Source organism: Pseudophryne corroboree, unplaced genomic scaffold (genome assembly GCF_028390025.1).
Source record: "Pseudophryne corroboree isolate aPseCor3 unplaced genomic scaffold, aPseCor3.hap2 scaffold_142, whole genome shotgun sequence".
NCBI lineage: Eukaryota > Metazoa > Chordata > Amphibia > Anura > Myobatrachidae > Pseudophryne > Pseudophryne corroboree.
In genome coordinates, this window is record NW_026968046.1 from 739,889 (window position 1) to 762,852 (window position 22,964).

A 22,964-nucleotide genomic window follows, 5' to 3' on the forward strand; every position below is an offset into this window, starting at 1 on the left:
CAGAGAGGATTGGCTCTGGCGGCGGGATCTGGCCCTATCAGGAAACTGATAGCCACGGCCCCGCCGCCACCATACATATCAGGAGAGAAATTGGTTGCGGAGAATGACGCATCAGGGGGTAACAAACAGGCACTTAGCAACTGTATAAATGTTAAGGATAATGTTAATAAGTTAACCAATGCAAGCATTAACCCGTGCAAGTTGTACCCTGTTTTGAACTTTCCCCAGGAGTGTGATCAAGAGGACGAATCGGCAACAATATCGGCGCTCTCTCTAGCAGCCACTATATCAGAAACGACAGTAGGCACGGCCCAACCCATAAGATTAGTAACAAAGCCCCCTAGCGGAGGGACAGGTGAGGTCGTATCAACGGGTAAGTACGGCACCTTACACTATGCTGAAACCATTTCACCACAGGCTGTAGAATCTACACAGAATGATGTTAGTAGACTTAATCCTGTTAGGGTAATAGCTGTTCCAAATGGGAAAACTGACACATCAGGAGTCACTCCTATCAGGAACATTGCCATGTATATCCCATTTTCCAGAATGGAATTAAGGACCATAGTGTCTGAATTCCCTGACCCCAGAAAATACTTAGTTGCTAGCCAAAAATACATCAGAGACCTAGGAAACACTTTAGAGCCCAATAACAAAGACTGGCAGATATTGCTGAGGGCATGTTTACCCTCCAATGTCGACTCAGCTCAATTTTTAGCTGACTGTGGATTGGATCTGGATGTACCTCTTACAGATGTGTACAACAAAGATAACGTAAAAAGAATAAATTTACAGTTAAAGGAGTATTTCCCAGCTGTAGCCAAATGGAATAGAATTTTTTCCATTAAACAAAAAGAGACAGAAACAGCTGCTGATTATTTTCACCGGGCATTATTAGAAATGGCAAAGTACACTGGCATAGAGGACATTAGGACCAATGCAAACCATCAAGAAGTAGCAGTATCTGTGCTAATGGATGGTTTAAAAGAAGCATTAAAGACAAGGGTACAGACCACGCAACCATGTTGGCGAGGTCTGTCAGTGGCTACTTTGAGAGAGGCTGCTATTGATCACGACCGGAATATCACCAGACACAGGGAGTCGCAAGGTGATAAGTTAATGTCAGTAAGTATACAGGCCCTGACCACAAAACAGCCTGTGTTTATATCACCAAACCCTGTGGGTAAGTCAAATGTGGTAACATGTTATTTTTGTCATAAACAGGGACACATAGCACGAGACTGTAGAGCGAAAAATTCGCAAAGATCTTACCAACCCCCTAGACAACGACACGACACACGACATTGGGAGCAAGGTCCGCAGAGACGGAGTTATGAGCCACATGCAGGAGAAACAAAAAGATACCCCCCGAACAGAGACTGGCAAACTCCTGGCAGTTCCCATTTAACCCCTTCACAAGTAGTTGCTGCCAGCGGGATTCAGGGAGGTCACCATACCCAATAGGGGTGTAGCCATACCTGTAATCTGCAGCCAGTAAAATTGATTGCAAGCCTTGGGAGTGAACCTGAAATTGCAATCAATGTAGCTGGTAAATCATTAAACTTTCTTGTAGACACAGGGGCGGCCAAATCAGTGATAAATTCGACAGTGGGCATGAGAACCACTGGTAAGACAATTCCAGCCATAGGGGTAACGGGAGTAGTCCAGCACTACCCTGTTAGCAAACCAGCCGAGATTACAGTAGGGCCTTTACATACCAAGCATTCCTTTTTGCTGGCTGCATCGGCACCGACTAATCTCCTGGGAAGAGACTTATTGTGTAAAATGGGGTGCGTCATTTATTGTACTCCTGAAGGTGTATTCTTGGACATACCTGAGAATCACGCTCAGGAAGTGCGAGACATGTTAGACTCCCCATCAAAATTAATGTCACATACCATTATGACAAATAGGACTCCATCCAAAGTAGAAGAAATGACATCCCAGATACCAGAGTCACTTTGGACTAAAGATGGACAGGACACTGGATTAATGGCAAACGTAGCTCCTGTAGTTGTACAAGTAAAAGATGGTAGGATAGCTCCAAAAATCCCACAGTACCCTCTGAAGCCAGAGGTGGAGTTAGGAGTGTATCCCGTAATAGAGCGCTTGCTACAACAGGGTATTCTGGTAAGAACGTCCAGCACTGCCAATAGTCCCATCTTCCCTGTGAAAAAGAGTGGGGGGAGGGGTTACCGGCTAGTGCAGGATCTAAGGGGGATCAACAAAATAGTTGAGAGTCAGTTCCCCATAGTGCCAAATCCAGCTGTCATCCTTATGCAAATCCCTCCCACTGCGAAATTTTTCACTGTTATTGACCTCTGCTCCGCTTTCTTTTCGGTACCTCTGCACCCTGACAGCCAATATTTGTTTGCATTCACATACAGAGGAGTCCAATACACATGGACTCGATTACCACAAGGTTTCATAGACAGTCCAAGTATATTTTCCCAGGCTTTGCATGATTGTTTACAGTCTTTCCAACCAGAGAGTGGATCAGTATTAATACAGTACGTGGATGATCTACTACTGTGTTCTGATTCATTGGAAGCATCCCTGAAGGATACGAAACAGCTCCTGTTTCATCTTTCAGACACAGGACACAAGGTTTCCAAAGACAAGTTGCAATTATGCCAAACTAAGGTAAAATATTTGGGACACTGTCTAACACAAGGACTGAGACACCTGACCACTGATAGAATTCAAGCAATTAGAGACATGACTCTGCCAAAAACCCAGCAACAGATCAGAACATTTTTAGGAATGTGTGGGTATTGCCGTAACTGGATCCCAGGGTTTTCCATTCTAGCGTTACCTCTGCAGGAGATGGTCTCCTCAAACAAACCTGATCGGATTTCGCATACAGACGAGTCCGAGATGGCATTTGAGAGACTTAAACAGTGCCTAACGCAGGCACCAGCATTAGGTATGCCAGACTATGGGAAACCCTTTGAGCTGTACGGAACAGAAAGTGCTGGTTGCGCGGCAGGCGTCTTAACCCAAAAGCACGGTGATGCCAGCAGGCCAGTAGCATACTACAGCGCTCAGCTAGACACGGTAGCGCGATCCCTCCCCACATGCTTGCGAAGCGTCGCTGCGATAGCATTGCTAGTAACGAAAAGCGAAGATGTAGTGCTAGGTCACAACCTCACAATTCATACACCACATGCAGTGTCAGCCTTGCTAAATTCTGCCCAAACCAGGCACGTCTCATCAGCGCGGTTTACAAGATGGGAATTGGCACTAATGGCCCCCGTAAACATCACCATAAGGAGATGCAGTGCATTAAATCCTGCAACATATCTCCCAGGTGTGCCTGGACAGGCACAAAGGGTGGAGGATGAGAGTGGTGGGGAAGGAGAATTTAACACACAGGAGGACACACATGATTGTATGGAATATTTGACCCAAAATTTTACCGCAAGGCCTGACATCAGTGACAACCCGCTGGAAAATGTAGATCTAACTTTCTACACGGACGGTAGTTGTCACAGACAGTCAGACTCGGGAGACTTGTGTACTGGATACGCAGTCGTAGATGACCAAGGCACCATAGAAGCGGAACCGCTAGGCCCACCTCACTCAGCCCAGGTTGCTGAACTGGTCGCCCTAACCAGAGCATGTGAATTGGCTAAGGGCAAATCAGCCAATATCTACACCGACTCTAGATACGCATTCGGGGTAGTCCATGATTTCGGAGCCCTATGGCGCCTCAGAAATTTCATGACGGCAGCTGGTACACCGGTAGCGCATGCAGCTCACATCAAAAGGCTTCTAACAGCGATACAGGAACCCGACAGAGTGGCTGTTATCAAGTGTAAAGCACACACATATAGCCAGGACCCAGTATCACTTGGTAACAGCCGAGCAGACGAAGCAGCTAAGTTAGCAGCTGGTACCCCCAGACAGACAGACACCACACAACTGATGGTATTTAATACCATCAACACACAGAAGTTGTGTGAAATGCAAAATTTGTGTTCCACACAGGAAAAGGCAGTCTGGAAGGCGAAGGGATATGGCCAGGAGTCCTCAGGACTCTGGACGGATGGACAAGGTAAACCGGTGGCCCCCAGAGCATATCTTCCATGTTTAGCTGAGGCAGCTCACGGGCTGACTCATCTGGGCAAGGAAGGAATGTGCAAGTTGGTAAGAGCATATTGGTGCGCCCCAGGATTTTCATCTCATGCAAGTAAGAGAGCAATGTCATGCCTTACCTGTTTGAGAAAGAATATCGGAAAGGCAATACCAACAGAACCATCTCATATCCCACCTGCAGGCGGTCCTTTCCAGGCAATACAGATTGACTTCATTCAATTACCCCCTTGTCGAAATTTGAAATATGTACTTGTTTGTATAGATGTGTTCTCAAATTGGGTTGAAGCATTCCCGGCGGCCACAAATACCGCTATGTTTACTGCTAAGAAAATTGTGCAGGAATTTGTATGTAGATATGGTATCCCTAGAATTATCGAAAGTGATAGGGGTACCCATTTTACAGGTGATGTCTTTCAAGGAATGTGTAAGTTGATGGGAATTGATAGCAAGCTGCACACTCCATACCGTCCACAGGCGAGTGCGAAGGTGGAAAGAGTGAATAGCACTATTAAAAATAATTTGAGCAAAGTTATGGCAGAAACAGGATTGACATGGCCAGAAGCTTTACCCATTGTACTGTACAGCATCAGAACCACTCCCAGGTCCCCTCTTAATCTGTCCCCTTTTGAAATCTTGTTTGGTCGACAACCGCATGTTATGATTAACCCTCAGGATGATTTGAAGTGTAACAATGAAGTGACTGTAAAGTACCTGGTTAATATGAGTAAACAGCTAAGGAATCAAAATAATAATTTGAAGTTGGTGATTCCTGATTTACCAGATAGTAATTGTCATGACATTGAACCTGGGGAGTATGTAATGATACGAAATTTTCTACGCTCAGGTTGCCTTATTGACAGATGGGAAGGACCATACCAAGTCTTATTGACTAGCACTACAGCATTGAAAGTTGCCGAGAGAGAGACTTGGGTTCATTCGTCCCATTGTAAGAAGGTTGCTGATCCAGAGAGGTCCCGTGATAAGGAACAGACGGTAGAGGACGTTGTATCACTGGAGTGTCTGTTCCAGGAGGACTGAGGCGGCACCTGAGCATTGAAAATCACAAGATCAAAAGCAGTTGTCGATTCCCTGTTCCCTTTTATTGTTTTTCTCCAACTTCCCATCCCCTCTCCCTCAAATTATTTTCCCCCCCTTCTCATTCTTCTTCGTTTCCTCCTATAAGATGGACTTGCCCCAAGAGACTGTGATCCGGATTTTCCTGTTGACCATGATGTTGACCAGAGCAGTCTGTTCCGGCGAGAGTACCATGGAGGTCGAGAGAGGTTCTGGAATGGGTTCTGATGACAGAGATGGAGGCGTAGTTTTCCGAGAACAACATAATCAACAAGCAAAGGCGAGTATCAGAAAACGATCCGATAGCATTGACAATAGAAGGAATTGTGAAGGATTGTTAGCTGAAGAAAACTGTATCTGTAGGCTCTGTGACAACGTAGTCGAGGATGGGTGCATTAAGAAATGCTAATCCAGTTTTAATATCCACATGGACCGGCATCCCTTGAGTGACTATCACTCCTTAGTGGGTAGCGTGTTAAATCAAACAGATTGTTGGGTATGCTCTCAAGTACCTCAAGGTCATAGCAAATCAGGACTAGTACCATTTCCTTTAACGATAGGGGAGGTACTTGAGCTAAGTGGTGGGAGACCGGTGGACAGGAGGTTTAATATCTCCAGTCCTCCTAGTTTGAAGCTCCACCAATATCATGTGGATAGATCCCTCATATGTTTTAACATTTCCAATCCCCGAAAGCCGGGAAATTGGGAAGTGTCATGGAGTAACCAAACCATGACCTTTTCATATAGAGCAGATAGAATGCCGACAGATACAGAGCTTATACGCCACATAGCCAGTAGAGGAAAATCTTTCCGGTATAGGTATACCCTAGGAAGTAGGATTACGAGAGTTGGAGAGGTATCACCAGGATACTGTGCACATATCGTACAAGCTGATACGTGTACTAGACAGATGGGAGAATTAGGGTTAGGAGATTTCACATGGAAAATGTGTAATATGGTTATGTCCTACTCCGTCCCATATGTTCTCCCCGATGATGCATATTTCATATGCGGGAGGAAGGCGTATAAGTGGCTTGCCCCAAACTCTGAAGGATTGTGTTATATTGGAAAAGTATTGCCTGAGGTAATGACTGTATCACATGCCAAAATGAAAGACATACACCGTGTTGCCCAAACTCCTTATACTCACACCCATTACGAGCACGTAGTTAAACGGCACCTGATAGAAAGAACAGAGCACCCGGCCTCTGACATGATCCATGAATCCACCGGGATTCAGTTTCTACTTGCGTTAGACCTCACTCGCACCGCCAGAGGAGTGTTGAATTATAAATACATATCTGCGCTCGCAAATTTGTTAGACAATATCACAGAAATGTATGATGACACGTTTAGGTATACTGGAAGAGAACTTCAAGCTTATAAAACAGAACTAGTTCAGCATAGAATGATTCTCAATTATCTCACAGCAGTAACAGGTGGATATTGTGTCACACTGGCAACGCAGTACGGCGTGAAATGCTGCACATATATAACGAATAGTACCGAGGACCCGGTCGAGGTCATAGACCAAAAGATGGACGATATTCTCCAATTGAAGTGGGAATTTCGCAGGAGACACAATCTCACCCTTGCTGCTGTGAGTAATGAGCTGACTAGTTGGGTGTCATGGTTGAACCCGCGAAATTGGTTCTCCGGTTTAGGAGAATGGGCTCAAGGAGTTATAATGGATGTAGGGAAGTTTCTCCTATGTATCTTAGGTGTTATCATAACGATTGGCTTGATATTTAGATGCGGTCAGGCTTTAACGAAGTGCAAACGAAGTACCAGGGTGATGAATTTAAGGAGTGAGGAAATTGTAATGCGATTTCTACGGTCCGTTTCTTTCACCTGTTTTTCCGTTTTCCTCTGAGGTAAAAAGACCCACTTGGACGAGGAATTTGATGAGCCGATATACAGACAACAGATGGATTAAAGAAGAAGTTTTGACAACCTTATACACAGATTTTTGATGAACTATGCCATAGATCCCCAGTTTCCCTAGAAATTTTAAAATTACTCTAGCCCAACACTTTTGTAAATCTATGGACATTGACAAAGCTTTTTGCTCGCACCTTATGGGCAAAAGCACAAAGAAGACTGCATTCAACAGACACCAAACAAGACCTCAATCGACGAATGTTCATTAACCTGACATAGAATACCACTGCATTTACCGTAACTATGTATTTTCTTCATCTCTACAACCTTCAGGTAATTACACACATAGTATAGGGAATACAGGCACAGATATCAGCAATCACATATTCCCCCATTCATGTATCATCAACTAAAATGTGCTCCCCATTTTTGTTACAACCAAAATCCGAAAAAAGCTCGGTAAAGTTTGACAGCCCATCCACAGACCCGTACCACGGGATAAGAAGGAATTCAAATGTATACTTCGCAATACCTCAAAGCTTGATTTAAAACACGTACGGCACGATGATACATGACCCCCCAAACATGGATTCATACACACATGCTTCTGCTATCTCACTAGGTCATACCCTTTTCCTACCTTCTCCTCTCCTCCCCTACCCAACCATGTAAATGTATTAACCCCTGACATATATTTTTCTCTTTTTGAAATGTTTTAGGAAGTGGCAGTTATTGTTGACTGCCAAAGGGTGGACTGTCAAAGTCAGAAAAATATCACGATGCACACTGCCATATTTGCACCTCATATGTGTCCCTGCTGCGCATGCGTGCGCTCTACCGTGCGTGCGCATACTCGCTGTTGCGGGCACCCGCAGGCGCACGGTATGCACATTTACGGTAGAGATTGTGTGCGTCTAGCGGGCGACTCTTTCGTTACATATTTTCACCATATAATGCATTTTGTAGATTATGGTCCCTTTGATAGATTCTGAAAGTTTAGTTAATGTAGTATGTTCCTGGACAGAGAGATCCCTCATTGTTTGATACGAAGGGTCAGACAGGAGTAATACAGTGGTGTTTAGTATCCATCGGAAGAGTATTTAATTAGCAATATTCCGGTGTTGGTTTGAAGCGGATCAATCGCTCGTGCGAATAGTTATGGACATAAGAAGTTTATGAACATTTACTGTATTTGCACTTACTTATCCATGCGGCGGGAAACCCAGTTTCCCTCCCACCTGAGCTGTTGGAAATAGTCACAGCCCACCTGTATGAATCAACCTATGACCTTTTGTTATAATGCGAAGACGAATTCCTGTGTCCAATGAACAATGAGATTGTAGGGACCATTGAATTGTATTGTGTGTGGGGCATAAATAGACAGGCCGATCACATCCAGCACTCACTCTTCATCGGTTATCATTGCTGAAAATCGGGAGCTGGATGTCCAGAGGCGCATGCGATCGTTTCCTTTGTGCGTAAGTTTTCTCCGTAATCATATTGTCTTTTCTTGTTATTATGGGCCATATCTTTCTCTCTCTCTCTTCTCTTTCTCTCATTTTCTCTTAAACGTACTTGTATTGTATTTACTGTGTAGTTACCTGGTTAGTTAGTCTATGTTATATTGTAGTGTATGACTTGTATTGTATTAATTCTTTTGCAAGTATAACATTCATAATATATATATTAGGCGTTGGACCCTAAGCACGGTATTTGTGTATTTCTTATAGTGTTAAGTATTCTCAGAGCGTCGGTGACGCTCGAACAGCTTTTGAGTTAATAAGGTTATACAGTGTTGCATTTACACCCTATCTCTACACTAAGGTTTTACAGCAAATTACATTGTTTGTGGTTTAGACATAAAGGTTTAACATTGTGAGCGTCGGCGCCGCTCGTGATCTCCTCGTGGTCTCGAGCGTCCGCTACGCTGATAGCGTAGCATTACGGTAGTCGCTCACCTATAAGTGTGCCCGATACCAACAGCGTATTCTCGTGAGCGTCTGTATCGCTCGAGCAGCCCGCTCCCGATACAGCGTCCGTTACGCTATAGCGAACCATTACGTTAGTCAGCAGCCAATAGCGTGCCTGCCTGTGATCTCTTGGCCGTGAGCGAACGTGACGCTTGAGCGTCTCGACCACGGCTAAGCGATTGTTACGCAACGAGCGTACCCTTACGGTACTCCATACGCAAATAGCGTACAGTGTTCTTAGACCTCACAAAGGGTTTTAACTAAGATAAATATTTAGCTTTATCAAAGCGCACTGTCAGCAGTGTTCATTCCGGGAGTGGACAACTGGGATGCAGACTTCCTCAGCAGACACGACCTACATCCAGGAGAGTGGGGACTCCATCAGGAAGTCTTCGCACAGATTGCAAGTCGGTGGGGACTGTTCCAGATAGACATGATGGCGTCCCGCCTCAACAAAAAGCTACAGAGGTATTGCAACAGGTCAAGAGACCCTCGGGCAGTAGCTGTAGACGCCCTAGTGACACCGTGGGTGTTCCGGTCGGTCTATGTATTTCCTCCTTTACCTCTCATACCCAAGGTGTTGATAATAGTAAGAAAAAGAGGAGTAAGAACAATTCTCATTGTTCCAGATTGGCCGCGAAGGACCTGGTATCCAGATCTGCAGGAAATGCTCACAGAAGATCCGTGGCCACTTCCTCTAAGACAGGACCTGTTGCAACAGGGGCCCTGTCTGTTCCAAGACTTACCGCGGCTGCGTTTGACGGCATGGCGGTTGAACGCCGGATCCTAGCGGAAAAGGGTATTCCAGATGAGGTCATTCCTACGCTAATAAAGGCTAGGAAGGACGTGACATCTAAACATTATCACTGTATATGGCGAAAATATGTTTCTTTGTGTGAGGCCAGGAATGCTCATACGTAAGAATTCCACCTGGGCCACTTCCTTCACTTCCTACAAACTGGAGTGAATTTGGGCCTAAAATTAGGCTCTATTAAGGTTCAGATTTTGGCCTTATCCATTTTCTTTCAAAAGGAATTGGCCTCTCTTCCTGAAGTAAGTACAAACTTTTGTGAAGGGAGTACTGCATATTCAGCCTCCTTTTGTACCTCTGGTGGTCCCTTGGGACCTTAACGTGGTGTTAAGGTTATGGTTTGAACCACTTAAAATGGTGGAGTTTAAATATCTCACTTGGAAGGTGGTCATGTTATTAGCCTTGGCTTCCGCTAGGCGAGTGTCGGAATTAGCAGCTTTATCACATAAAATCCCCTATCTGGTTTTCCATATGGATAGAGCGGAATTGCAGACCCGTCCTCAATTCCTGCTAAAAGTGGACTCATCCTTTCATATGAACCAACCTATTGTGGTGCCTGTGGCTACGCGTGACTTGGAGGATTCCGAGTCCCTTGATGTGGTCAGGGCTTTGAAAATTTACGTGGCCAGAACGGCTAGAGTCAGAAAAACAGAAGCACTGTTTGTCCTGTATGCAGCCAACAAGATTGGCACCCCTGCTTCAAATCAGACTATTGCTCTCTGGATCTGTAACACGATTCAGCAGGCGCATTCTATGGCGGGATTGCCGTTGCCTAATTCAGTCAAGGCCCATTCCACTAGGAAGGTGGGCTCTTCTTGGGCAGCTGCCCGGGGGTCTCGGCACTACAGCTGTGCCGAGCTGCTACTTGGTCGGGTTCAAACACCTTTGCAAAGTTCTATAAGTTTGATACCCTGGCTGAGGAGGACCTCCTGTTTGCTCAATCGGTGCTGCAGAGTCATCCGCAGGAGCCCGTTTGGGAGCTTTGGTATAATCCCCATGGTCCTTACGGAGTCCCCAGCATCTTTTAGGACGTAAGAGAAAATAAGATTTTAAACCTACCGGTAAATCTTTTTCTCGTAGTCCGTAGAGGATGCTGGGTGCCCGTCCCAAGTGCGGACTACTTCTGCAAGACTTGTATATAGTTATTGCTTACATAAGGGTTATATGTTAGTTTTCATCGGTCTTGGACTGATGCTATGTTGTTTTCATACTGTTAACTGGGTAGTATATCACAAGTTATACGGTGTGATTGGTGTGGCTGGTATGAATCTTGACCTTGGATTAACAAAAATCCTTTCCTCGTACTGTCCGTCTCCTCTGGGCACAGTTTCTCTAACTGAGGTATGGAGGAGGGGCATAGAGGGAGGAGCCAGTGCACACCCAGATCTAAAGTCTTTCTTAAAGTGCCCATGTCTGCTGCGGAGCCCGTCTATCCCCCATGGTCCTTACGGAGTCCCCATCATCCTCTACGGACTACGAGAAAAAAAATTTACCGGTAGGTTTAAAATGTTATTTTTTTCTCTGCAACCCACTGCTAAATTGTGCTTCCTAGCTGTTTTTTATAAAATCACTTAATTAAATCTGGGAGAACAATCTTCATGACAATAGTATCTCCTATGCAAAATAAGTATGATTTGGGATAGGGCTGGGGAGGGCCGTTGCTCAGGCACATCTCTGTCAAGTAAAGGAGATTCAACTGAGGCAGCACAAGGGAACTCTCATCTGGGGACAACAACTGCAGGGAGAACACATATTTTCAGATGAACATGGGGTGGCAGAAGGCTGCCTAATACTGAAGCACCCCCAAACAACAAACCAAATGCAACAACTAGTGCAAGCATTCCTGGGGGATGGCCTGCAGCAGATGGATTTGAATATGGTGATGTCATCCAAGCAGTGGGTCAAAGTTGGCTTCAACCCTCGTCTGCATATGAAAAGAGAAAAGGAGCGTGCAGGGCATGGAGGCCTTTTGTGGTGCTTGGATGACCCCTAGTTCGCATTAAGCACCCCCACCCTCCTTCGGTGTGGGGCTCATGTTGGCCATTCCCCAGCCCCTGAAGCATTCAAGCTGATTTCTTGCAGCAGCTGGGCACTGTAACAGCTCCAGAGCTGCTCTGTAAAGCAAGTAAAAGGGTGTGGGCCCTGCAGCACTACCCGTAGTTTGCATTGTGCATTGGGAGGCACAAAGTAAGCAGACGGGAGGAGAAGTCAGGATAGTGCACAAGGGTATAGAAGGGAGGGGCTCAAGAAAAAAGAAGTGGAACCAGACAGCAAACTAGGCTGGAGAGAGACCTGAGACAAAGAGATCTGAATTACAACATGAGAGCCGACCAGGGAAAACTCAAATTATGCAGTCAAGTTTCCCACATTTGGGGAAATCGCAGGGGCAGCACACCCAGAGTGCAATGGGTGAGCCTTGCCCTGGGAGAAGCAACTTCATGATCATAGTATCTCACCTGGCAGGTAAGTAGGAGTTGGGCTAGAGCTGGGGAGGGTCGCTGCTCGGGCACCCCCCTGTCAAGTGAAGGAGATCCAACTGAGGCAGCACAAGGGAACTCTCGAAAGAAGAACAAGGCTAGAGGAAGATCTGAGACAAAGAAATCTGACTTTTACCAGAGCTGACCAGAGGAAAGCACAAACACAGTCCCCCACTACCACAAATAATGCAGTCGAGTTTCCCACATTTGGGGAAATCACAGGGGTCAGCATACCCAGAATGCAATGAATGAACCTAACCCTGGGAGAACAATCTTCATGACCATGGTATCTCCTATGCAAAATAAGTATGATTTGGGATAGGGCTGGGGAGGGCCGTTGCTCAGGCACATCTCTGTCAAGTAAGTTGCATTTGATTTGTTGTTTGGGGGTGCTTCAGTATTAGGCAGCCTTCTGCCCTACCATGTTCATCTGAAAATATGTGTTCTCCCTGCAGTTGTTGTCCCCAGATGAGAGTTCCCTTGTGCTGCCTCAGTTGAATCTCCTTTTGGAGAAGACCTCAATAAGATTGTAGCTGATCTGGCTACTGCTAAAACAGCTTGCCTACCTAGTATGACTCCTACCACGCAGAAGGCTAAAAGTACTTTTCTTGGCCCTTTCATCCTCCAGGTAAAGCGTACCCAAGGTCAGGCATACCCAAAGCAAGCTCATGTTTCCAGACCTGCCAAGCCCAGACTGAAGCAATCCTGGGCTGCCCATCAGCCTGCTTCCAAAACGGACAAGCCTGCCGCATGACGGTGCAGGCCTCCCTCTGGGGGATCCCAGGGTGGGGGGCCCGACTTCTAGGTTTGGCAAAGAAAGGTATAATTCTAAGCTAGAGAATTCTGTTTGGAGCTCACCTTGTACTTTGTGAAGAAATAATCAGCATTGTGGCTGAGCAGATACATGTAGTGTGTGGCTGCAAACTGCATGGATCTGCTGCGTTGTAATGCTGATTCTTTTTTTTTGCAAAGTACCAATAGCTTCATATAATGTTCACAATTTTTATGCAGGATCAAATAGCTCAATAGGTAGGGTGTTTGATTAGAATTCAACAGGTTATAGGTTTGAATCCTGGGTATGGTAGTTTGAGATGTGTTATTTAATAAAGTATGTTGTTCTGACTGCCGGCATCCTATCACCTGGGATATCATACTAAATAAATGGAGTTGATAAAAAATTTTTTTTTTTAACTAGGGACAATTTCCAGATACTTCTCTTTATAACTGAGATTGCCCCCTGGAACTTCACATCAGTTGACAACTATGCATGAGTGGGCAGTGCTTGCCCTGGATCTGTCCACCCATTTATGTGCCGCCATAAAATAAAGCATGACTAACAGTTATCCTGGGCGTACACTACACAATTATCTGTCAGGCTATCTATCCAGTCTGGATGGATGGAATGAAAATCTGGTAATGTATAGGAGCAAATGTCAATTAACCATTTGCTCCCAAACACTAGAAAAGTGGTCAAAAATGGTCATTACACAAATTGGTTAAACCCAAAATTTAACCAATTTGTTTAGGGGACCATTTTTGTCAATTTTTTAGTGTTTGAGAGTAAATCGTTGATGGTCATTTGCTCACATAGATAACCGGATTTCTATTCCAACCAGCCAGTGTTGGAGAGATGGTCTGCCAGATTACATAATGCATACCAGAGCCATAACTAGACTTTTTGGTGCCCTGTGACAGAGAATTATATGCCCTCCCCCCATTTTTGCAATATGGACAAAAGGCGCATGCCTTGTGGGGAAGGGGCATAACAAGATTGGTCTCAGAGAAAGCACATGAGATATGAAGATATATCTAGTATACTTGACACTCAATGGTTTGTGGTATTGCAGGGGTGCCCTCCTTAAATGCATATACAGTCACACATGGCATGTTTGTGTAAATGGCATATCAGCAGTCAGCACTAACTGGTGACATGCCATTTGTACAAGTAAGCCATGTGTGACTAATATATAAACATACTTTATTAAATAACACCTCAAACTATCATACCCAGGATTCAAACCTATAACCTGTTAAATTCTAATCAAACACCCTACCCATTGAGCTACTTGATCCTGCATCTATTCTAACCTCCAAAAACAGATTCAGTTGCATTTTCCAGCGTGTTTTGTTTGCGCCTTTGCAAATGTCTTACATCGACAAACTTATTTAGTACTATTTTGCAAATAGGGTTACATTGTCGCAACATTGTGTTCCCTAATTGCTTGATTTTTTAAATGCAAAAATTGATAAAGACACCTGATAATTGCTCTGTGGAGTCTTCTTTTGTGTCTACTTCTTATCTACATTTAATTCCCTACCTATAATCAAGGCATTTTTAAATGCTGGGTGCTGCCAGGACGTGAGGCCTACCTAGTCTTTAGATCTGAATTTGAATGTACTTGTGAACTAACTTAATTTCCTACTTCTAAACTCATTCCTAAATTCACTACTTACATTAATCCTGTAGTTGGGCATTTTGAGCCTTCAATTGTGGGCATTGTTTTGTGTCCAGACCAGCAGCTGGTGGTGTGCATTTGCTGGAAAGGCATCGAAGACCTCCGATATGCTGCATCTCCTGATGTGTGTCTGCCTCAAGTGGCTGTCAGCAAATGCATGCTAGACACCCCATTCCAAGCTGATTGTGACATCACGGAACATGCATCATAGAACAGGCATGCTAGAACATGGGTCTTCAACCTGCGACCCTCCAGCTGCTGTGGAACTACATATCCCAGCATGCCCTGCCTCAGTTTTAGCATACCTTAATAGCAAAACTGTGGCAGGGCATGCTGGGATGTGTAGTTTCACAGCAGCTGGAGGGCCACAGGATGAAGACCCATGTGCTAGAACCAAACCGCAGGTACATTGAATGCTAGCAAGCTGAATGTTTAAATCCTTTTTGTTCCGCAGCATTCCAATGCGGAAGATTCCATGGAACCAGAGATTATTCCATTGAGAAGGACATGCTGCCTGGATGACTGCACTGTGCAAATTAAATCACGGAGCCAGTTGGCTTGTGGGTGGCTCTGGTGACTGGGTGGTTGGGTGGGCGGTGTGTCGGAGGTGGAGCACATGCAAATGAATGTGTATCATCCAGCTAGTGAGAGAGAAAACTCATGCAGGAGTGTGCCTGCTTGTCAGTGAGTTATGCACCTTGCCAGACGTCAAATCTACATGGAGCAACTGGAGGGGACAAGAGCAGGTTTGGAAAATATACACAGAAGAGCATATATGCTGGCGCATTCTCCATGATTGTGTCAGCTTATGTTTTGGTGCACTGCACTTTCCTCCACTAAGTTTTAGCCATTTTGTTTAAACGCAAGTGTAGTTGCTTCTCGCTCTTTTGGCTGTGATATTGTATTGTGGTTGAAGAGTCTGCTGGAGGGATTGTTTTCTTCATTGGCGAGAGACTGAAGATATTCCAGGATGGAAGGCTTGGGAACACTATCCGTTTTTCAGTTGTGGAAGAGTTGAAAGACCGGATTGGACTACATTCTATAGTAAAGGGTATCTTTGTATTTATTAATCCTCCCTTTATATGTGTCTGTCTTTCAATAAAGCTTTGGGCTTGTGATTCCGTCACCCTCTTACACTCCACACCCATAGCCTTATTAACTATTGTATTGTTTAAATGTATAGTGCAGTTCATGATTTATAGTGTAGGCTGACCTGTACTGTAGTTCTTGAACTGTACTATACCGACAGCATTTGTATTGTGTTTTGGCTGTGCTGCAACACAGTACTTATGTGTGTAATGTTTATGTATGTTTTTTTGCTTCTTTATGTCAATAAAGACTGCTTTTTCAATCCAATATCTGAAAACAATCAATGTTTATCTTTGATGGCAATAGAAGTGGTATGATATTTGCTGCTTTTGAAAGGCAATATCTGATATGTCCCCTATCTGGGAACCATATATTAAATGGCTTTTCAGAAAAGGGAGATGGGAGAAGAGCTTTCAGTACTTGTAGGACCGATGCACATTTCCTATTCTAGCCTCCAAAAACAGATTCAGTTGCATTTTCCAGCGTGTTTTGGATGCGCCTTTGCAAATGTCTTACATCGACAAACTTATTTAGTACTATTTTGCAAATAGGGTTACATTGTTGCAACATTGTGTTCCCTAATTGCTTGATTTTTTAAATGCAACAATTGATAAAAACACCTGATAACTGCTCTGCGGAGTCTTATTTTGTGTCTACTTCTTATCTACATTTAATTCCGTACCTCTAATCAAGGCATTTTTAAATGCTGGCGGCTGCCAGGACGTGAGGCCTACCTAGACTTTAGATCTGAATTTGAATGTACTTGTGAACTAACTTAATTTCCTACTTCTAAATTCATTCCTAAATTCACTACTTACATGAATCCTGTAGTTGGGCATTTTGGGACTTCGATTGTGGGCATTGTTTTGTGTCCAGACCAGCAGCAGGTGGTGTGCATTTGCTGGAAAGGCATCGAAGACCTCCGATATGCTGCATCTCCTGATGTGTGTCTCCCTCAAGTGGCTGTCAGCAAATGCCTGCTAGACACCCCATTCCAAGCTGATTGTGACATCACGGAACATGCATCATAGAACAGGCATGCTAAAACATGGGTCTTCAACCTGCGACCCTCCAGCTGCTGTGGAACTACACATCCCAGCATGCCCTGCCTCAGTTTTAGCATACCTTATAGCAAAACTGTGGCAGGGCGTGCTGGGATGTGTAGTTTCACAGCAGCTGGAGGGCCACAGGATGAAGACCCATGTGCTAGAGCCAAGCCGCAGGTACATTGAATGCTAGCAAGCTGAATATTTAAATCCTTTTTGTTCCGCAGCATTCCAATGCGGAAGATTCCATGGAACCAGAGATCCTTCCATTGAGAAGGACATGCTGCCTGGATGACTAGACTGTGCAAATTAAATCACGGAGCCAGTTGGTTTGTGGGTGGCTCTGGTGACTGGGTGGTTGGGTGGGTGGTGTGTCGGAGGTGGAGCACATGCAAATGATTGTGTATCATCCAGCTAGTGAGAGTGAAAACTCATGCAGGAGTGTGCCTGCTTGTCAGTGGGTTATGCACCTTGCCAGACGTTAAATCTACATAGAGCAGCTGGAGGGGACAAGAGCATGTTTGCAAAATATAGATAGAAGAGCATATATGCTGGCGCATTCTCCATGATTGTGTCAGCTTATGTTTTGGTGCACTGCACTTTCCTCCACTAAGTTTTAGCCATTTTTGTTAAGCTCAAGTGTAGTTGCTTCTCGGCCTTTTGGCTGTGATCTTGTATTGTGGTTGAAGGGTCTGCTGGAGGGAGGGATTGCTTTCTTCATTGGCGAAAGACCAAAGATATTCCAGGATGGAAGGCTTGGGAACACTATCTGTTTTTCAGTTGTGGAAGAGCACAGAGGTCGGATTGGACTACATTCTATAGTAAAGGATGTCTTTCTATTTATTAAACCTCCCCTTATATGTGTCAGTCTTTCAATAAAGCTTCGGGCTTGTGATTCCCTCACCCTCTTACACTCCACACCCATAGCCTTATTAACTGTTGTATTATTGTACAGTTTAAATGTATAGTGCAGTTCATGATTTATAGTGTAGGCTGGCCTGTGCTGTAGTTCTTGAACTGTACTATACCATCAGCATTTCTATTGTGTTTTGGCTGTGCCGCAACGCGGTACTTATGTGTGTAATGTTTATGTATGTTTTTTTGCTTCTTTATGTGCATCGGTCCTACAAGTAATGAAAGCTCTTCTCCCATCTCCCTTTTCTGAAAAGCCATTTAATATATGGTTCCCAGATAGGGGACATATCAGATATTGGATTTCAAAAGCATCAAATATCATACCACTTTTATTGCCATCAAAGATAAACATTGATTGTTTTCAGATATTGGCTTGAAAAAGCAGTCTTTATTGACATTAAAAAAAAACATACATAAACATTGCACACATAAATACAGTGTTGCAGCACAGCCAAAACACAATACAAATGCTGACGGTATAGTACAGTTCAAGAACTACAGCACAGGCCAGTCTACACTATAAATCATGAACTGCACTATACATTTAAAGTATACAATAATACAACAGTTAATAAGGCTATGGGTGTGGAGTGTAAGAGGGTGAGGGATTCACAAAACCGAAGCTTTATTGTAACACAGACACATATAAGGGGAGGGTCAATAAATAGAAAGATATCCTTTACTATAGAATGTAGTCCAATCCGACCTCTGTGCTCTTCCACAACTGAAAAACAGATAGTGTTCCCAAGCCTTCCATCCTGGAATATCTTTGGTCTTTCGCCAATGAAGAAAACAATCCCTCCCTCCAGCAGACCCTTCAACCACGATACAAGATCACAGCCAAAAGGCCGAGAAGCAACTACACTTGAGCTTAACAAAAATGGCTAAAACTTAGTGGAGGAAAGTGCAGTGCACCAAAACATAAGCTGACACAATCATGGAGAATGCGCCAGCATATATGCTCTTCTATCTATATTTTGCAAACCTGCTCTTGTCCCCTCCAGCTGCTCTATGTAGATTTAACGTCTGGCAAGGTGCATAACCCACTGACAAGCAGGAACACTCCTGCATGAGTTTTCTCTCTCACTAGCTGGATGATACACAATCATTTGCATGCGCTCCACTTCCGACACACCACCCACCCAACCACCCAGTCACCAGAGCCACCCACAAGCCAACTGGCTCCGTGATTTAATTTGCACAGTGTAGTCATCCAGGCAGCATGTCCTTCTCAATGGAAGGATCTCTGGTTCCATGGAATCTTCCGCATTGGAATGCTGCGGAACAAAAAGGATTTAAATATTCAGCTTGCTAGCATTCAATGTACCTGCGGCTTGGCTCTAGCACATGGGTCTTCATCCTGTGGCCCTCCAGCTGCTGTGAAACTACACATCCCAGCATGCCCTGCCACAGTTTTGCTATTAAGGTATGCTAAAACTGAGGCAGGGCATGCTGGGATGTGTAGTTCCACAGCAGCTGGAGGGTCGCAGGTTGAAGACCCATGTTTTAGCATGCCTGTTCTATGATGCATGTTCCATGATGTCACAATCAGCTTGGAATGGGGTGTCTAGCAGGCATTTGCTGACAGCCACTTGAGGGAGACACACATCAGGAGATGCAGCATATCGGAGGTCTTCGATGCCTTTCCAGCAAATGCACACCACCTGCTGCTGGTCTGGACACAAAACAATGCCCACAATCGAAGTCCCAAAATGCCCAACTACAGGATTCATGTAAGTAGTGAATTTAGGAATGAATTTAGAAGTAGGAAATTAAGTTAGTTCACAAGTACATTCAAATTCAGATCTAAAGACTAAACACAAAACACAAAATAAGACTCCACAGAGCAATTATCAGGTGTCTTTATCAATTGTTGCATTTAAAAAATCAAGCAATTAGGGAACACAATGTTGCGACAATGTAACCCTATTTGCAAAATAGTACTAAATAAGTTTGTCGATGTAAGACATTTGCAAAGGCGCAAACAAAACACGCTGGAAAATGCAACTGAATCTGTTTTTGGAGGTTAGAAAAGATGCAGGATCAAGTAGCTCCATGGGTAGGGTGTTTGATTAGAATTCAACAGGTTATAGGTTTGAATCCTGGGTATGATAGTTTGAGGTGTTATTTAATAAAGTATGTTTATATATTAGTCACACATGGCTTACTTGTACAAATGGCATGTCACCAGTTAGTGCTGACTGCTGATATGCCATTTGCACTAAAACAAATTAAAATGGTAAAAGTTATTGTACTTTAAGTAAAAATAAAAGCTAAAATATCAATCCCAGTTTTGGATTACTTTAATGAACAAAAAAAAAATGCATATAGCAAAGGATAGTTTCAATCTGCCTACCTCTGGGTTATGGACCCAGCATGCTTCCATTACAGTACTCTGCTGCACATGTAAGTGCAAGAGATCCTGAAGCACTCACTCATCATGGGAAAGTACCAATGTGTTTCTTCATTGGTTGATGGAAGAAACATCTTACAAAAACTCTCCACATTATTGACTTTTTAAAATGTTTCTAGGAATCGTTCTAGATGAATGCTTATTAGCCTTTGTCAGTATGGACTTTTACAAAGTGTTGCTGTGGCGCAATCAGTTACTGTGTAAGGCTATTAACCAAAAGGTTGGTGGTTCAATCCCACCCAGGGACGTAATTGACCTTGTTATCAGATTTTGGTGATCTTTATGTAGACAAGTGAAAATTTCAAACCCCCTCTTATGGTGTAGGGTACCTGGCCTTCTCTGATGTAATCAGAGTTAGATTTGATTCAGTGATTTTATAAAAACAGCTAGGAAGCACAATTTAGCAGTGGGTTGCAGAGAAAAAGAAATATGCTGGCAAAAAAATCCAATTGAGTGATTAAACAGCTTTTCATTTTCTGGCTTTATTTTTATGCTAACAAATTTGTTCTCTGAAAAGTGTCCACAAAGCCAAGTTTCTGATTAACACATTTGTAGGGATGGTTTTTAACCTATTACTAAATTAAACTTGCTTCATTGGAAAGGCAGCAAGATGCATCCTCATTTCAATATCTACTGAAATAATACAGGTTGACACCAGGAAACATTAACGCCACTGCATCCTTTGTGCTTTCTCATGTGGAAGTCTGTTTAATGTGAAAACAAGGTGATATCTAATTAGCACACAGGTAAGGAATTAAGAAAATCTTTATTTAAGGGTGAAGATGTTTCTCACAAAATCGTTGCCCCAATGCATCATTGAAATTCAAGCTGGAAAGATGATTTTAATATATCACTTGTACATTTTGTATTGCTCTTCTGGTGACAATGTAGTTTGTTTTTGTCAATTACCATTTTAATAATCGGGTAAAGAAAATTAAGTGGATTTTTGAAAGAAAACAATACTGTCAATATACTATTAAAACAAATGAAAATGGTAAAAGTTATTGTACTTTAAGTAAAAATAAAAGAGCAAAAATATCAATCCCAGTTTTGGATTACTTTAATTAACAAAAAAAAAACGCATATAGCAGAGGATAGTTTCAATCTGCCTACCTCTGGGCTATGGACCCAGCATGCTTCCATTACAGTACTCTGCTGCACATGTAATTGCAAGAGATCCTGAAGCACTCACTCATCATGGGAAAGTACCAATGTGTTTCTTCATTGGTTGATGGAAGAAACATCTTACAAAAACTCTCCAGATTATTGACTATTTAAAGTTTTTCTAGGAAACGTTCTAGATGAATGCTTATTAGCCTTTGTCAGTATGTACTTTTGCAAAGTGTCGCTGTGGCGCAATCAGTTAGTGTGTACAGCTATTAACCAAAAGGTTGGTGGTTCAATCCCACCCAGGGATGTAATTGACCTTGTTATCAGATTTTGGTGATCTTTAAGTAGACAAGTCAAAATTTCAAAAACCCCTGTTATGGTGTAGGGTACCTGGCCTTCTCTGATGTAATCAGAGTTAGATTTGATTCAGTGATTTTATAAAAACAGCTAGGAAGCACAATTTAGCAGTGGTTTGCAGAGAAAAAGAAATATGCTGGCAAAAAAATCAAATTGAGTGATTAAACAGCTCTTCATTTTCTGGCTTTATTTTTATGCTAACAAATTTGTTCTCTGAAAAGTGTCCACAAAGCCAAGTATCTGATTAACATCTTTGTAGGGATGGTTTTTCACCTATTACTAAATTAAACTTGCTTCATTGGAAAGGCAGCAAGTGATGTCATCCAAGCAGTGGGTCAAAGTTGGCTTCAACCCTCGTCTGCTTATGAAAAGAGAAAAGGGATATGCAGGGCATGGCGGCCTTTTGCGACGCTTGGATGACCCCTAGTTCGCATTAAACACCCCCACCCTCCTTCGGTGTGGGGCTCATGTTGGCCATGCCCCAGCCCCTGAAGCATTCAAGCTGATTTCTTGCAGCAGCTGGGTACTGTAACAGCTCCAGAGCTGCTCTGTAAGGCAAGTAAAAGGGTGTGGGCCCTGCAGCACTACCTGTAGTTTGCATTGTGCATTGGAAGGCACAAAGTAAGCAGACGGGAGGAGAAGTCAGGATAGTGCACAAGGTTATAGAAGGGAGGGGCTCAAGAAAAGAGAAGTGGAAACAGACAGCATACTAGGCTGGAGAGAGACCTGAGACAAAGAGATCTGAATTATACGAGAGCCGTCCAGGGGAAACACAAATTATGCAGTCAAGTTTCCCACATTTGGGGAAATCGCAAGGGGCAGCACACCCAGAGTGCAATGGGTGAGCCTTGCCCTGGGAGAAGCACCTTCATGATCATAGTATCTCACCTGGCAGGTTAGTAGGAGTTGGGCTAGAGCTGGGGAGGGTCGCTGCTCGGGCACTACCTTTCAAGTGAAGGAGATCCAACTGAGGCAGCACAAGGGAACTCTCAAAAGAAGAACAAGGCTAGAGGAAGATCTGAGACAAAGAAATCTGACTTTACCAGAGCTGACCAGAGGAAAGCACAAACACAGTCCACCACTACCACAAATAATGCAGTCGAGTTTCCCACATTTGGGGAAATCACAGGGGTCAGCATACCCAGAATGCAATGAATGAACCTCACCCTGGGAAAACAATCTTCATGACAATAGTATCTCCTATGCAAAATAAGTATGATTTGGGATAGGGCTGGGGAGGGCCGCTGCTCAGGCACATCTCTGTCAA

The 22,964-nt window shown here is 43.8% G+C and overlaps 3 non-coding genes and 1 pseudogene across 3 annotated transcripts; all 4 read right to left on the bottom strand.

The window, feature by feature from the left end:
• Positions 1–12,151: 12,151 nt before the first annotated feature.
• LOC134996577 (U1 spliceosomal RNA) lies at positions 12,152–12,305 on the bottom strand (annotated as a pseudogene).
• A 152-nt stretch (positions 12,306–12,457) lies between these two features.
• On the bottom strand, positions 12,458–12,621 carry LOC134996165 (U1 spliceosomal RNA). The gene has a single exon (XR_010198872.1). It is a non-coding gene; the product is annotated as a U1 spliceosomal RNA (small nuclear RNA).
• A 9,815-nt stretch (positions 12,622–22,436) lies between these two features.
• On the bottom strand, positions 22,437–22,600 carry LOC134996364 (U1 spliceosomal RNA). The gene has a single exon (XR_010199064.1). It is a non-coding gene; the product is annotated as a U1 spliceosomal RNA (small nuclear RNA).
• A 150-nt stretch (positions 22,601–22,750) lies between these two features.
• On the bottom strand, positions 22,751–22,914 carry LOC134996234 (U1 spliceosomal RNA). Its single transcript, XR_010198939.1, has one exon. It is a non-coding gene; the product is annotated as a U1 spliceosomal RNA (small nuclear RNA).
• Between the last annotated feature and the right edge of the window lie 50 nt (positions 22,915–22,964).